Source organism: Candoia aspera, chromosome 10 (genome assembly GCF_035149785.1).
Source record: "Candoia aspera isolate rCanAsp1 chromosome 10, rCanAsp1.hap2, whole genome shotgun sequence".
In the NCBI taxonomy this organism is placed as follows: Eukaryota; Metazoa; Chordata; class Lepidosauria; order Squamata; family Boidae; genus Candoia; species Candoia aspera.
The window spans coordinates 7,575,910-7,592,342 of NC_086162.1; positions in this window are offsets into that span (position 1 = coordinate 7,575,910).

A 16,433-nucleotide genomic window follows, 5' to 3' on the forward strand; every position below is an offset into this window, starting at 1 on the left:
GTCAGGCGCGTTAACCTTGTGCGCCACCACCCATTCCGGGTGGGGGAAGTGTTTCCACCTGACCAGATAGTGTAGAGTTCCTCGTTGCTTGCGGGAGTCGAGAATGTCCCTTATCTCGAAGTGGTGTTGCCCGTCGATCATCACCGGTGCGGGCTGTGGCGTGCTTGGGTGCCATCGGGAGGTGGTTGCCGGTTTCAGGAGGCTGGTGTGGAACACCGGGTGGAGTCTCCGGAGGTTGTGTGGCAGGTCCAAGCGTATGGCTACCGGGTTCACTATTTGCGTGACTCGGAACGGCCCGATGTACTTAGGCCCCAGTTTTTTCGAGGGTTGGGTTGACTTTAGGAACTTGGTGGATAGATAGGCCATATCCCCCGCCTGGAACGTCGGTTGTTGGCGCCGGTGCTTGTCGGCCTGCTCTTTGTAGGCAGCCTGTGCATCCTTCAGCGCCGCCGTGATTACTGGCCATGCTTCCGCGATCTTCCGTCCCCAGTCGCTAGCGTCCACCTGGGGTTCCGGGGGTTGAGGGAGCTCCGGTATGGGGACGAAGTCGCACCCCGAGACTACTTCGAACGGAGTTTTCCCCGTGCTCGTGTGGACGGCGTTGTTGTATGCGACTTCGGCGAACGGGAGCAGTTCAGCCCAGTCGTCTTGGTGGTAGTTAGTATATGATCGTATAAATTGCTCTAAGGTGGCATTAAGAACCTCAGTGGCTCCGTCCGTCTGAGGGTGCCAAGCCGTAGATAGGGCCTGTTGGGTCCCCGTCAGCTTCAGGAAGGCCCGCCAGAATTTGGAGGTGAACTGTGTGCCCCTGTCGGTCACCACACGTGCGGGACATCCGTGTAGCCTGTACACGTGGATGAGGAAGAGTTTGGCTAGCTGTTGTGAGGATGGGACCGACGTGCAGGGGATGAAGTGGGCCTGCTTTGAGAAGTAGTCCTTCACCACCCAAATGGCCGTTTTCTTCTGGCTGGGTGGGAGGTCCACTATAAAATCCATAGAGATTTCCTCCCATGGGCGGGAGGGTTCTGCCACCCGTTGCAATAGCCCCGCGGGTTTGCCTGGTGCCCGTTTGGCCCTAGCGCACGTTGGGCAGGACGCCACGTAGGTTTTTACGTCTCGCCTGAGCGCGGGCCACCAGAATTGACGCCGTGTTAGGTGTAGGGTCTTGAGGAACCCAAAGTGTCCCGCTTGCTTGGCGTCGTGTGACCTATGCAAGATCGCCTGGCGTTGCGAGTCCGGGACGTAGATTCTGCCTTCCCCCCATGCCAGGTCTTGTGCCATCGTTACCTTGTCGGGGTTTGCCAGGAACCAGGGGTCGGTTTTGAGGGCGGCGGCGAGGTCCGTGCGCATTCCCCCTGGTAGTTGCGGTTGGCTTCTTTCCGTCGCCGGTTGTCCCGCCGTCGGCTGCGCCGTAGAGTCGAGCTGCCTCCGTGCGCCGCTTCGGGTGGTCACGGCCATCCCCAGTTGCGAGGCGGATAGGACCGTCCCAATGGTGTCTGGGGCGGGCTCTTCGTCTTGGGGCAGTCGGGAGAGGGCGTCGGCCAGGAAGTTCTTCTTGCCCGGCATGAACTTCAGCTGGAAATCAAAGCGGCTGAAGAATTGGGCCCATCGGACCTGTTTTGGGCTAAGGCGTCTAGGCGTTCGTAGGGCCTCGAGGTTCCGGTGGTCAGTCCAGACCTCGAATGGTTGGGTGGCTCCCTCGAGTAGGTGTCGCCATGTCTCTAGTGCCGATTTCACCGCGAAGGCTTCTTTCTCCCAGACGTGCCATCACCTCTCTGTCTCGGAGAACTTCCTTGACAGGTAGGCGCATGGTTTCAGGAGTCCCGTGGGGTCTTTCTGTAGCAGGATGGCTCCCAGGGAGAAGTCTGAGGCGTCGGCTTGGACCACGAACGGCCGTTCTGGGTCCGGGTGCGCGAGGATTGGCTCCGTAGTGAACAGCGCTTTCAGCTTGTCGAATGCGGTCTGGCACGCGGGAGTCCAATTCAGCACTGTGCCTGGGTTCTTGGCGCGTCGGGTGTCCCCCACCCCTTTGGTTTTGAGGAGGTCCATTAAGGGGAGGGCTATCTCAGCGAACCCCCGGGCGAATGACCTGTAGAAATTCGCGAATCCGAGGAAGCTCTGTAGTTGCCGTCTGTTGCGGGGCCACTCCCAGTTTAGCACCGCTTCGACTTTTGCGGGGTCCATTTCGATGCCGTCCCCGGAGATTCGGTACCCCAGATAGTCTAGGCGCTCTTTGTGAAACTCGCACTTTGTAGGCTTTGCATAGAGCTGCGCCCTTCTGAGCTTGTCGAGGACTTGCCTGACTAGGGTTACATGTTCCTCGTGCATTTTTGTGTAAATAAGGACGTCGTCGATGTAGACCAGGACCCCTTTGAACAGATGTTCATGCAGTACCTCATTGATGAGCTGCATGAACACCCCAGGGGCCCCCGCAAGTCCGAAGGGCAGTACCTTGTACTGGAAAGCGCCTAGGGGGCAGTTAAACGCCGTCTTCCATTCGTCCCCCTCCCTGATTCGGATGCGATAGTACGCCTCGCGAAGGTCCAATTTGGAAAAGACTTTGCCCGTGGACAGGTGGGCGAGCATGTCCTTCACCAGGGGCAAGGGGTATTTGTTGGACAGGGAAGCCGCGTTTAGGCCCCGGTAGTCGGTGCAGAGCCGTAGGGTCCCGTCTTTCTTCTCCCGGAATAAGACGGGGGCTCCGACCGGTGAGCATGCTGGCTCTATGAATCCCCTGTCTAGGTTTTTATCGATGAACTCCCGGAGGGTTGCCATCTCCTTCGGGGTCATCGAATAGATCTTTGGTCTAGGTAAGGGGACGTCGGGCAGTAGGTCGATCCGGCAATCCGTCTTGCGGTGGGGGGGTAGTTGGTCAGCTTCTGCCTCTCCGAAGACCTCGGAGAAGTCGGCGTATTGTTCTGGTAGGTCTGCTGTGGTAGCGGCGTTGTCTTGTGTGGTCGCCTCCGCTCGTCCTACCGTGGGGTTGCTTCTGCCCGCTGGAACTGGTGCTCGATACTCGCCGTCGCCGAATGTGAAGGTGCGGGTCTCCCAGTTGATCCGCGGGTTGTTTGTCGCGAGCCATGGCATCCCCAGGACTGCAATGGGCCGTCCGATGTGCGTGACTACGAACGATGTGCGCTCGGTGTGAGTGCCCATTTGCAGGGTGACCGGCTCGGTTTGTAGCGTGGCTGGTTTCCCTCCCGCTGTAGAGCCGTCCAGCTGGTGGAATGCCAGCGGCGTGGGGAGGGGGAAGCAGCGGAGGTCGAGTTTGGCGACTAGGTCGGGGTGGATGAGGTTTTTTGAGCACCCCGAGTCCACTAGTGCCGCGGCCGTGGTGGCTCCGTTGCCGGCAGAGAGTTGAATTGCTGCCAATATTACGGGGCTTTCGTCGTTTCGTTGAGGTGGTCCGCGTTGCTGTCGCACCGCCTGCCTCGCCACGCGTCTCAGGGCAAGCGGGGAGCATTTCCCGCCGGCTGGTCGGGGTCTGTATTGTCCTCTTCCCCCCAGTAAGCGTCCCAGCCCTCTTCTGGTGTCGCTGTGGCCACGGTCATTCGGCGGTGAGGGGGCGGCCCCGGGTTGGGTGGTTTGGGGCTAATTTTCGGAGTGGGTTTGGGCGCGCTGGTCAGCGGTCGGTTGGCGAAGCAATCCGCCGTCTTGTGCCCTAATTTGCCACACCTCCCGCAGGGCTCCCGGTTGAACTTCTTTTTTGGGTATATGGGGCCGGCCATCCCCCCGTGTGGTGCGGGTACCTTTTTCCCGGCATAGTTTGTGTCTTCCGTGGTTGTCATGAGGAAGGTGCGGTGCGCATGTTCGGCTTTCCCCGCGAGGTGGATCCACCCGTGTAACGTTTCTGGGTCGTCGCGGTAGAGGGCCCATTGGAGAACGTCGCGGTTGAGCCCCCTTTTGAACATTTCCAGCAGGGTGGTCTCGGACCAGTCGCTGACCTTCCCCACGAGGGCTTTGAACTCCAGGGCGTAGTCAGGGACCGTGCGTGTGCCCTGTTTAAGTCTTTGGAGTGCGCTTTTCGCCCTTACTTTGGCTAGGGGGTCTTCAAAGTAGTTTTTCATCTCATTGATGAAAGCAGGGAAGGTGGCGAGGGCGGGGGAGCTGGACTCGTACAGTTGGACGTACCAGTCCGCCGCCCTGTCTTGGAGTTTGATCGCCACGGCGGCGATCTTGTCGGCCTCGGAGTCGTAGGAGTGTCCGTGCCTCCCCATGAACTCCCTAGCGTTGGTCACAAAAAACGAGAGTTTTGTGGGGGTCCCATCGAAGAAGATGGGGAAGTCCTTTGGGGCCCGGGCGTTTTGTGCGGCCCCGCCTCTCGCTTCCCGGGGTGTGGTGTCGGCCGCCTGTGCCGTCTGCTGACCCTCCGCTGGCCCGTGTGGGTTCGGTGCTTCGCTCGGGGTGTGGGCTTGTGCGGGGACGTCGTTGGGTGGCGCGGGGGGCATAAGCGCCTGGAGCATGGTCCGGAGTTCCGTCAGTTGAGCCCGCATGGCCGCGAGTTCAGCTCGTGCCTCCTCGTCCACAGCCCGCGCCGCCGCTGGGGCCGGTTCCGTTGGCGCGTCCTCGGGGGTGGGTTGCCGGCGGGGTTCATCGTCCCTCTGCCGCGGGTCCGCTTCCTCCGCCGTCTGATGGGTGTCTCCGTCGTCCTCCTCCGTGTTGACCGCCGTGGGGCTGTCGCTCCACGCCCGTTGCTGGGGTGCGATGTGGGGCGCGGGGTCCTCCGCTGGTTTCGGAAGTCGTGCTGCTCCCTCCCGCGGTCGGGTTGCCTCCGTCGCCATCTCCCCTTGGGGTTGGAGCTGAGGCTCGGGTCGGGTGGGGTGGGCGTCCATGGCTCCGGGAGTCCGCGGTGCCTCTGGCCTTGGTCGGTCCTCCTCTGTCTCTTGCCGCGCGGCTCGCCCTCCTTGCCCGCGCCGCTCCGGCCTCATCTTGCTGGTCTTCTCGCCGTCTACTCCTCCCGCGGCTCGTTGTCGTCCGGTGGGGCTCGGCGAGGCTGAGTTTATGACTCTCAGCTTTATGTCATGCGCTGCCTACCTCTGAATAACACTCAGACACTGGTTCGCGGATCAGGCTCTGGTTTATTTGCAGGGCAGGTACAGCGTTGGTAGAAAAAAGCTGAGAGTGACAGGAGCGCGCCGGTGCGGGGTTTAAATACCCCGCGCCGGTCAGCGCCCCCTCGCTCACGGTCACGTCACCCCCCTTTGTCCAATACGTTGCCCTGCCGGTGGGTGAGGGTTTCCGGGATCGCCCATCATCAGGTTTCCCATTCCTCTGCTGATTGCTTTCAGCTGGGCGATCCCCGTTGTATTGCCGCTGATGGCTTGGGTGGCTCCGTGATCCGTTTAGCTATTGTTTGTTGGCCGTTAGTCGTTGTGGGTTGATGGCTACTTATCTTGTACCCCTTCACCTATTTCCTTGTCATTGTCATGTGTGCCATTGCGCTGATGACTTTAGCTCAACGGCACTCATGACACATCCTAAGCTTGGTTAGTATCTATCTTGGTTAGTTGTTGTTTTTGTAGTTATTGTGTGAGCCCACCTTTTTTAGTTATGGTTCAAAGTATTATGCAATCCCAGAAAAGGGGTTAATTCAATAACCAAGCTGTGTTCTTTCAACACAGCTGCTATGCAGTGGAGTCAGCTCCATGTTCTTAGAGTAGCTTGCTGGACTCCTGAATAAGGGAATCAGGCTTTCCCATCACCTAAACTGAAATAGGATACAGCTGTCAATTCAATTGCTTGCTGTTCTTTGAGGACAAGAGGGACCATCTCCTTTGCCCCAAGCAACAGAATGTCTCGGGCTGGCCTTGTTCAATTCAAGATTCCAGCAGAGAGTTGAAGATCAGCATGACGTGCTTGGATAGAGGGGAGGCAATATTAATTTTTGCACAGATCTGTAATGTGACATCTGGCTGGAGAAAATGGGCAGGGATAACATAACTAAGAAACAAGTCACAGAGAGTCTTTTTTTCTGGGTAACTCCCACAAGTGTTATTTTTGTTTGTCTACAACCTGGGATGTCTGTGACGCACATAAAAAGAAAGACAGGTGGAGCTTCAATCACATTATCATGGCCACCAACTTGACTCTTTTTCCATGTCCTCTGGACATCCCTACCCACAAGCCAAAGAAGATGCTTTTCCATACTCAGAATGCAAGATAAGAATAGAAGTTAATTTGGCAGCTCAAGCTTCAGAGTGATGGCTTCAAGGTTTAATTCAAGCTGCATCCACATCCAGATAAACAAGTAGAGGTAAAAGAAGGACCAGTTTTTGTTTTAGCAGACCAGACAAATGGTCATCTGCACAGATCCATGCTTTGTGCTGACAGTGGGAAATAAGGTCTTCAAGTGGGATGCGAAGTGCTGGAAGGGTGATGTGAAGCAAAAGAGAGCAAGGGAAGAACTTGCATTTCATATGGGACTGCAGACATCTAAGTCAGTTGTTGCATGTATATTCTGCCTCCTTCCGTCATGAAAATTCTTCAGTTGAATGAGAAATGAAAGGAACAGGAAGATCTGGCTTGGCCAGGCTCACGAATATCTATGCAAGAATGCCTTCAGAGAAAGGCAATGAAGATAATCAGGGGACTTGAAATGGTATCCTCTAAGAGCACACTGGTAGGTTTAGCCCTGAGAAGACAAAGGAAGGGATATGACAGAACCCTACAAATAGCTGAAGTGACATCACACCAAGGGTAAAGTCCCATTCTCTGCCCAGTCTATCTATTTGTTCTCAAGCAACTGGAAAGCAGCTTCCAATCAACTGTTATGAAATACTTCCTAAAAGTATGATCAGTTCAAGAGCAGGACTCAAATACCAAGCAAAGTGCTGGACTCTTTGTTAGATATATTCAGCCAAGACTGGCATCCATCTGTGTAAGGATTATGTCTTCCTCTAGTCAAGTTCAACTCTTGCTAAGGATATGGACATGCAATTTCCTTGGCGGCATGGTTTACCACTGCCTTTTTCCAGGATGTTTTTTCAACTCCCCAGGGATTTCCTGATGGATCCCCATCCAACTCACCAGGTCCAGCTCTTTGCCTCTTTTCTGAGATCGGCCCAGGTCACCTAGGAGCTGCATCTGCTCACTAGCTGGCCAGCTCTCTATGGAAGATGCTTTAATTTAGATTCCACTACTGAGCAGGACATTGACAGTCTATGATACCAGCATGCTGTGAAACCTTACCAAGCCTCCGTTAGTTTCACTAGCCTGATCAATTTGGGGCCTCCCATTTCTTGTGATGAGTTGACATCAGGGAATGTTCTGCTCCATACTACGAACAACGCTAGAACAATTTGCTGAGTGTTTTCCTTTTCTCCCTGCCTTTCTTTAGTGCACAGTTGGGGCTTAAGGAGCTGATTACCTCATTGCACTTTAAGCTGGCGATCACCATAATTATTATTATTAGCAAATTGTGTGCATATTGAGAGGGGAAGCAGGCATTGTTGAAAGAATGAAAGAGAATAATTGAACAGCAAGTTTCACGTATGCCTCAAAATAGGGCTTTCTTGTGATCTCGGAGAGTGATGGTTACAGGCGTAGCAACATGATATTCTTTGCTCTGCTCTTAACCTAATGGGAAAATATTTCTCTCGTGCTCATGTGCGCACATACCCATGCACCAATATGGGAAGTGGCTTGGAGGTAGAACATGCTTTCAGGGCAGACAGTTGCAGGCTGTATTGCTGGCATCCCCGGCTTTTTAAGAAAAGGGAATTTGGGAATCCAAGGATGGGGAATGGGGAGGATCTGGATTTGAAAAATCACTTGCCCTTCTAACTAAACTAGAGAGGATAAGAACTTATGCCATGAAGATTTCTCCTGCATTTTCCCTGCCATTTTCATTCAGTTTGATGAAAGGATTTTTTTTTAAAGAATTTTGGAGAGATGATCATGAAAGGACTCTGGTGTTCCTGCAGGGCATCCTATCAAACTGCTGCTTTCATCAAAATGATAAGTGCAGGGGTGCAGGGTTTCGCCACCAGCTCCATCCCTTTTGTACATGTGTGCAACATCACGGAACACATACAGAAAGGATGAGGGTTTGCATCACAATGGCACAATGCTGTTTTCATCATTCTGTTCCCTGATCCCACAGCCACTGCTGTGTTCTTGCATTTAGTTAGATATGAGACAGCCATGAGAGGGTCTGGGAATGATCCATCTTTCATTGTACCATCCTCTCACCAATGATCTGCTGCCTCCTCAACATTTATGTTGAACCCCAAAGAAAGACATCAGCTTGGAATTCTGTCCATGGCTTCCTAGATTAGGAAGTAGGGCAGTCAAGGAGACCTTCTTGATGGAAAGCTGTGTAATAGGAAGCAACAGGAATGGGCACACTCTTCATTGTCTCCATCCAAAAGAACCAGCTCAGACATCATTTGAGAAACGCAAAAGGAATTCTCAAGCATCCTGAGAGTTAGATAGAAATAAAATAAAAACAGAGATTTCTGCTGCAGGGAAAGAAAATTATGAAAAATTGCAGGGGGATTAGGTAATCCCTAGGATTGTAGGATCCAGCAGTCCAGCAGTCAAAAATAAGGATTCCATAATGGCCCAGGACAGATATGCTCTTACAGTGAAGAAACAGGACTTTTCCAGATATGTACTGAGCTCACAAATTTGTTCTCACTATCAAAATGGCCCTCCCAGTCATTCCATGCATAAATCCACTCCTGGTTTCCCACCACGTTTCCTTCATTAAAGCAGTCTAATTTAGAGAGCAGGAGGTTTATAGTTAGTGGAAAAAGGAGTCTGCCTTTGATTCAAACAAATCTAGAATCCAGAATGAAAGCAGTCTCTATTGGAAAGGTTTATGTGCTACCTAAATTAGGCAAACCATATCTAGGCTGCAAAAGTCCAAACAAGCACTAGATGGCAGTAGAGCATTAGAGATGACCGTGTCTCTTTGCTGCCATCTAGTGTTCATGTAGAACTTTACAGTTCAGACATGGCATGCCTAGTCCAAATCAAAGCATGGCTCCTTCGAACCAGCCTAAATGTGAATCTGCTAAAGCTCTTTTAGTGATTCAGAATTGGAAGGATGCAAACTTCACCTGACATACAAGATCAGTCTGAGTTGGTTAATTTATGGCTTGAGATACTGTGCAGAATCCAGCCATAGTGGTAAAACTTCTTACTGGAAGTAAAGGCAAACTCTGCCACTTTGCTGTAAAAATCTTACCATTCAGAGTTTTTCTTTATATTTAAATTAAATCTAGGTAGCTGCAACTTCTACCCTTTATTTCTGGTTCTAGTTCCTGTGGCCATGGAAAAAGGTTTTTATATATAAATATATAGATATATTTTATTAAAAGTTTTAAGAACCATAATAAGAACTACAACAAATTAAATTAGAACAGAAAAAGTGAGAAAGAACATAAAAAGCTAAAAGTGCAATAAGAAACGAAAATAAAAGAAAATAGAAAAAGAGAGAACAAGACACCAAGAAAGATAGAAAGACATAAAGAAGTAGCTTCCAATATTCTTCACAGCAGTTGTAAGTACAGCCATGGAAAAGAATCCTTGGCCACCTTCTTGGTAGCTTCCCTTTATGTACCTGAACATAGCTATCATGTTTCCCCTAAGTCTTCTTTTTCTCCAGATGGAATATCTCCAGTTCCTTCAGCCTCATGCCCCTGTATCTTTTTTGGGGTTTTTTTGGTCAACTTTTGAACCCTCCCTAACCTGTCAACTAGGACAACTAGATTCTGTAAAACGCATGAGACATACTTCCAATAAAATTAATCGTTTCCTCCATGATTTTGCAAGATCATGGAAGCTTAGGATATTTCTGATTCCTCACCGAGCCCTAGCTTCCCTATATGTCTGTCTCCTAACTTATGGACCTGCAACCACCTATAGTCTCCTGGAATTTGGTAAGCCCTAGCAATCACAGAGTTTTCTTAGTGCCAGATTTGGACCTTGAGTTTCTCTGTTGAAAAGGCTCTAAGGTCACCGACATTACAAAAATGACTCTCTGTTGTGGGTGGGAGCATATGCTTTTCATACTGTGAGTTAAAAGAGTGAGCAATAGCAAAGAGGTCTTCTGCTCAAGATCCTGGAGGGCCATTCCTATGTAGAATCAACAGGGCTAGGATGAATGAACAAATAGGCTAAAACAAGTCCTCCTCCCACTCCGCAGGTTATCTCTTAGGATCTCACAGTGAGTAGGATTAAAGAAATAAATGGATGAAGTCCACACTTCCTTCAAAAACCTCCTCTTGCTTTTTGTTAACAGTGGGCTGCAAGGGAAGGACAGACAGCTCTGATCAGAAATCTGAACTTGATTTTTTGCAGCTCAGAAGTCTGAATTCACCTCTCGAAATTAAGGCCAACATGGAATTAGCCTAAAGGACGTACATACCCTTGGGCAACTTCCTGTGGAGATCACAAAAGTAAATGGTTGGATATAACAGTTTATAAGAGCTCTGATGTGGTAGGACATCTCCTGGCTGATGATGCACACTGGGACTACTGTATAGGGTCTGCAAAAATCCAGGTGGCCACTAGATGGCCACAATATGTTACAGTTTTCTACATGTTTCATTCACACATGCCGATGCATCTATCCATCATCTATCCATTGTATTTTGTGATGGATGATTGCACCATTTCTCAGTAGCAGAAGGATATATCAGTCTAAGGTAGGATGGGGAAGACCCAGCTTCACATCCCAGTCAGATGTTCTTAAGTCAATCACTTTTAACCTCATGTCCTAAACTACCTGACAAGGTTATTGTGAGGATAAAAATATGTATGGAAAAATGCTGCTTTGAGCCCCTTACCAACAACAACCGCAAAGAACGCTTATCAGTCAGTGAAAGATGGGTCTATTCCTTTTGAAGACGTTCAGTAGTGGATTTAGATCTGCAATGGGGCTGTTCACCAATGCAAGTCATGCCTTGATACAGCCTCAGTGAATGAGGATGAGTAGAACATTTGCAGTCTGGATGCGGAGCTGTTCACCCCATTTAAAATCTCAGGGGAATCGTCAAGGAAAAAAAGCAGAGTCGCTAGGCTTCAACTGTAGAAAGAATGGCAGTGTTCTTATTTAATGAAGAAAGAACTCACGCTGCAGTTTAGCAGAGGCAGTATGGTCAACCCTGCTGTTCCACTTATTCCAGAGACGGATTTAAAGTATTGAAAAGAGGTTCTGGAATTTAGCAAATGGCTTCAGTACCTGGTTCAAAATATGTATGAATGAGAAGCCAATAAGAAAGGAAGTTCTGTTCATTAATATGTGAGCAAATTGTTGCTATGGCTACCACTAGAGGGCACTGGGCTCCAACAGGCCCATTCAAGTCTTTGGGCTAAAAAGGATAGTGAACAGGTGACTTCCATTGACAAAGCTGGCACATCAAATATTTGGAATATTGTGCAATATTCCTTGCTTGTTAAGCCCTGCTCTTCAGAATTCCCACCCAAATGAGACCTAAAAGACAGTTCAGTCAACTGCAGATGGCAATCCCAGTTTGCAGCGAAACACCCAAGGAACGTCAAGGCAGGAAAACAAAACGTGTTAATAATTGGAAAAGGTTGTGGGGGGTGGCTCTGTCTGTACATCAAAGTTGCATTATTTGAGAAGAATGCAATTTGAAAAAAACATCCAAACTTTCAACCAAAATTAAAAGTTTTGACTACTAACACTTTTCCAGGTGTAATGGCCAGGGGTGGGGGGATGTATTGCAGAAACAGGTTTACATTTCTGTATGGCTAACGTCTTTCTAAACATCTTTAGGAAAACATCCAAAGAACCACTCATGCTTCTAAGGGTTTGTCTGACAAAAAAGCAAAGAGAAAAACCCAACTTCAAATACCTGTATTCTGGGATATTTAACTATGAGTGAATTATGAGGGGGAAGGTAGTCAAAAGTTAGTGAACACATGGTTGATTTTTAGCAGGACAATTTTACATGTTTTTTCCCTCAAAAATAAGGGCAGAAGCGGAGAAGGGGGTTCTGTGGGAAATAAATCGTTCCAATTTACACTGTACTAATCTACTGTTGCCTTCCAATGATTCCCCCCACCCCCCCTCCATGGCTCAGACTCTCCAGAACAACGTTGGGTCACTAGAGAGGAACTGGGGTTTTCAAAGGGCGCAAATGGGGACAGTTGGCCTCCCAGTGGCTTCCCACTTTCACACTTAGCTCTCGCCCTATGAAAAGGGGGCTGAAAAATTAGCCGTGTTCCTTCCGTTGAGGTCACCGGCAGTTGTCCTTCAGCTAGTCAAAGGGGGAAATTGCAGCTCCCAGTGCTGGACGAATGGCCCACCCTTAGAACTTGATGAAGAGTGTCTCGACAGTGGAGACAAGGACCCAGAGAAGTGGAGGGCCCTCCTCTGCTGGATATCGTCAACCAGAGGGGGAGGACCAGCACGTCCCAGGGATGCTTTAATTGGAATTCCTGAATTCCTGAGGCTTGGCACAACCACCACCAAGATAGCTCCCAGTTCTAGGATTCTTGGAATGAAATGTCCGGTTGCCACAAGCTCTTAGGGAGCAGTGTTATGCCCTCGATAGCACATGAGGAAGCAGATCTCCAATACTGAAATGACATAATTTTCCCTTATTCAGTGTTTCCCAGAGACTCTCTTTCTGCTTTGGTGAAAGGCCGGCTCCATTTCCATCTCTCCCTGAACTGTTTCCATTCCAGCCCAGGCATTAACCGAACAAGTTTTTAATTCAAAGAATCTGTCCCAGAGTCCTCCCTGCCTCCCTCTTTCTTTCTTTCTATCTTTCTTTCTTTCTTTCTTTCTTTCTTTTTCTTTCTTTCTTTCTTTCTTTCTTTCTTTCTTTCTTTCTTTTTCTTTCTTTCTTTCTTTCTTTCTTTCTCTTTCTTTCTTTCTTTCTTTCTCTCTCTCTTTCTTTCTCCCCTCCTCATCCCCTTTTTTTTCTTTTATGTGATATGTCTTTTAGATTGGGCAGAAACTGTAAATAAAAATAATTCAGAGGTATACTGACCCTAAATAGGGAGGGTCGTTCTTGTATCATGACAAATAATCCTTGGTAGATTTGTCCTCCATGAGTTTGTCAAATCCCTTTTCAAAGCCTTGACAATGGCCTTGCAAATTGCAATGTTCTTCTCAATGAAAATTCCCCTTATGGTGAATAATCCTCCTCCTCATACTATGCTTTTTGCTTGAAAATCTGGGGTCCCCAGTGATAGGCGTGGGGATTTACTTACACATTACATGCTTAGGATGGGGGTCTTAGCACCCAAACAATGAGCACCACTGCAGGGCAAGTGAGATTAAGCACTCCAGGATATCTTCTATAAATGCAACAGCTTGGAATCAAGAGTAGCTCTGAAAAGTAAAAGAAAGGTGCAGCATTACAGATCAAATTTGGATCAGTACAGCTAAGAATGCCCTTTGCAATCCAAAACCCTGGTGAGGTTCTAACCCCAAACATGTTTCAAGAATGCCCCAGCCTTTAGGGCTGCTGACAGCACTCAGGGACAAGATGTTTGAAGATATTTGGAGAAGGCAGTTGTCCTTTCCCCCACACCGAAGTGCAGAGAGAGGACAGACATTCTGGTCTAGTTAGAGCACTCATAGCCACCTCCAGATTTTGAAGGTCTCCTAGGAATTTTGCCTCAAGAGAAGCTTTCCTCTGTCACCCCTTCTGGGGTCTGTCTATTCATTTCCTGCAATAAACCAGATGTGGCACTGGTGTGGAGCATTGTGGGAAATTCAGATGCCATTCCATCACCTAGAACCAGAGGCATCTGCACTGGAGACTGAGTGTCTGGCCATGGGTATGATGCAAGTTCTACCCCTTTCCTACATGCACTTAACATCATGATGCACGTACAAAGGGCAGATCTTGCATTGTGATGGCAAAGCTCTCCTTTTGTCATTTGCTCCCCATGCCTTCCACCCCAGACACCTCTGCTTAATGCTCAAGGGATGGGCCCAGGTTTTCATGTTGAAGGAGAAGGAAGAAAACCCCAACCTAATATTGAATGTTGAGCCAAAATCTGCTTTCCAACTTCTTCTTTGAAAAAAGTCTTTCATTTTCTACCCTATTTTTAGGGTGCCCAAGAACCTCTTTTGAATGAGTGGTGTTTTCTCATTTTCTCTCTGTCAGACACCTCCAACAGTGCTGTTCCTCTGCAATCTACATCTTTTAAAGCCTCCTTGGCTGCTCACCCTTCCCAAGAGCCCCAAGGGAGGAGTTGCTTCCTATGTCTTCCCTTGGGACTGAACTGATGCATAAGAAGCCAGGGAGGCTGCCAACCTCTGGAGAGAGGATTGTGCATCAGAAGACAGGACACTTGTGCACACCTGTTGGCTACCACATCACTAAATATGTGCAAGAGCATCACTCTCCATCAAGGAGAATTTCACCAACATTCTCTTCTCTTTTGGGAAAAAAAGTGAAAGCAATTCCTTTTTCAGCAAATTGGATGAGAACTCATAGCAAACACATGGGGGTGTATTTTTTTGCCTGGCACTCTTAAACTTGTGAAGGCAGTGATTCCCTACAGCTCCAGAAACCCACCTCAGCGTCCCTGTCCTGACTCATGGTTCTTGAGGACGGGAGAATATTGGATCCCCCTACTGCCCACCTCAATGGGCTGATCACATGCCATCCATTACAAGCTCTATCTTGCTGAAAGGTACCCAGCGGCTGTTGCCTGGCAACCACAGGATACCTTGCTCCCCACTTCCCTGTTGTGATGTGTTGCTAGGCAACCACCATGTATCTTGTTTATTTCAATCCATCCTGCTTTCCTACCAAAAAAGGAACACAAAGTATAGTGATACCCCTCTTTACATCCCTAAAGGCCAATGAAAGCAAATCTCATATTAGGCATGGTCATCAAGCAAGCTGTCCTCAGTACAGTTTTGCCCCAGAGATGCCTCATAGTGGAAGGACTTCAGTGATGGAGCCAAATTGGCTTCTGCAAGAGGCTTCCAGATTATTGGTGCCACCATTGAAAAGATCCTGCACTTTGCCATTCCTCCTGCTTTGGGTGAGGACCATGTCAAGAAACAGAGCAGTGATTATGTCAGATGGGTTCGTTGGTGCCTCTCCCCTCTCCCACTCTATTCACATGTAGTAATTCATGGATCCCCAATTTTGCCAAGTCATGGCTGGTATTTATCTAGGTCCTCATCGTAATGCATAATTAATTTAAACTGTCCAGAGTTCCTCTTTTGGGGGAGATGGGCAGTAGCAAAATTAGATAGGTAGGTAGGTAGGTAGGTAGATAGATAGATAGATAGACAGACAGACAGACAGACAGACAGACAGACAGACGGACGGACGACATTTAAAGCAGTCTTCTGTATCTTGGTGCAGTTAACTCCCTGGTCCAGATAACTTCCAGAATCACTCACTCCAAATTTCATCTTGCTACTTTTATGTCATTGTGTGACTCCACCTCCTTCCTTTCTTTCAGAGAGTTCAAGATGATGTAAATTGCTTTCCTCCCAGCACTGTTTTTTTCACAGTAACTCAGTGAGATAGCTTAGGAAGGCAGTGGCTATCCAAATATCACCCACTGACTTCCCTATCTATATCAGGATGTAGAGCCTAGTCCCCAGTATGATCTGGTAGGTTGGATTTCAGCAGCTGAAGTATTTCAGCATGCATAATACCGTACCATTCCAGCAGGTGGCAGCCCCTAGCTGACCTTGGCTGATCTCAGAAAGAGCTAACCAGACTTAGACTTGGATGGGAGGCCACAAGAAAATGTAAGGGTTGTAGACCAGACTAGGGAATCTAAAGAACATCCCAAAAGAGGACAATGGGAAACCACACCCATATAAATGCCAAGAAAACAACATGTCCATGAAGTCCACTGGAGTCATCCTCAATTCAAGAAAGTCCTTACTTTCTCCTGTAATACTGTACCACTCATAGCCATTGGCATCAGGTTGAGGAAGGTTACTTTAACCACTACACTTTTAATTCTATCTTTTGCTTCTCCACCCCTTCTTCTATTCTTGCTGGCTGTGTTAATATGACACACATATCTGGAGGTAGCAGAGCCATGATTTACTGAATTTACCTAATTGCCTGGTTCTTACAGCACACTGAAGCTCAAACTAACCATATAGGCTGAGTTGCAGAAACATGGTTTGGACAGTCTCTTTCACACAACCTCATCTTTATCAAGTTTTTGTCCTTTCTGTACTTCGTGGAGAGAGCTGGCTTGGGGTGGGGGTGGGGGGTCCTTGTTCAATGTGTTTGTAAAGCATTCAGGTGTGATAGAATGCACTGTGTGTTGCCTATCGTGTTTAGTGTGATTTCAGATGACTGCTACACCATGCTTCCATCAATCAAACCATCCCATTATTCAGATGTGGCATTCCTTGGATCTAATTGACAAACCACTTAAAATGCCCTCTGGGCCAGAAGTGCTACAAAAATTGAAGGATAGATCTAAGATATTGGCAGAGTTATGATGGGATTCCA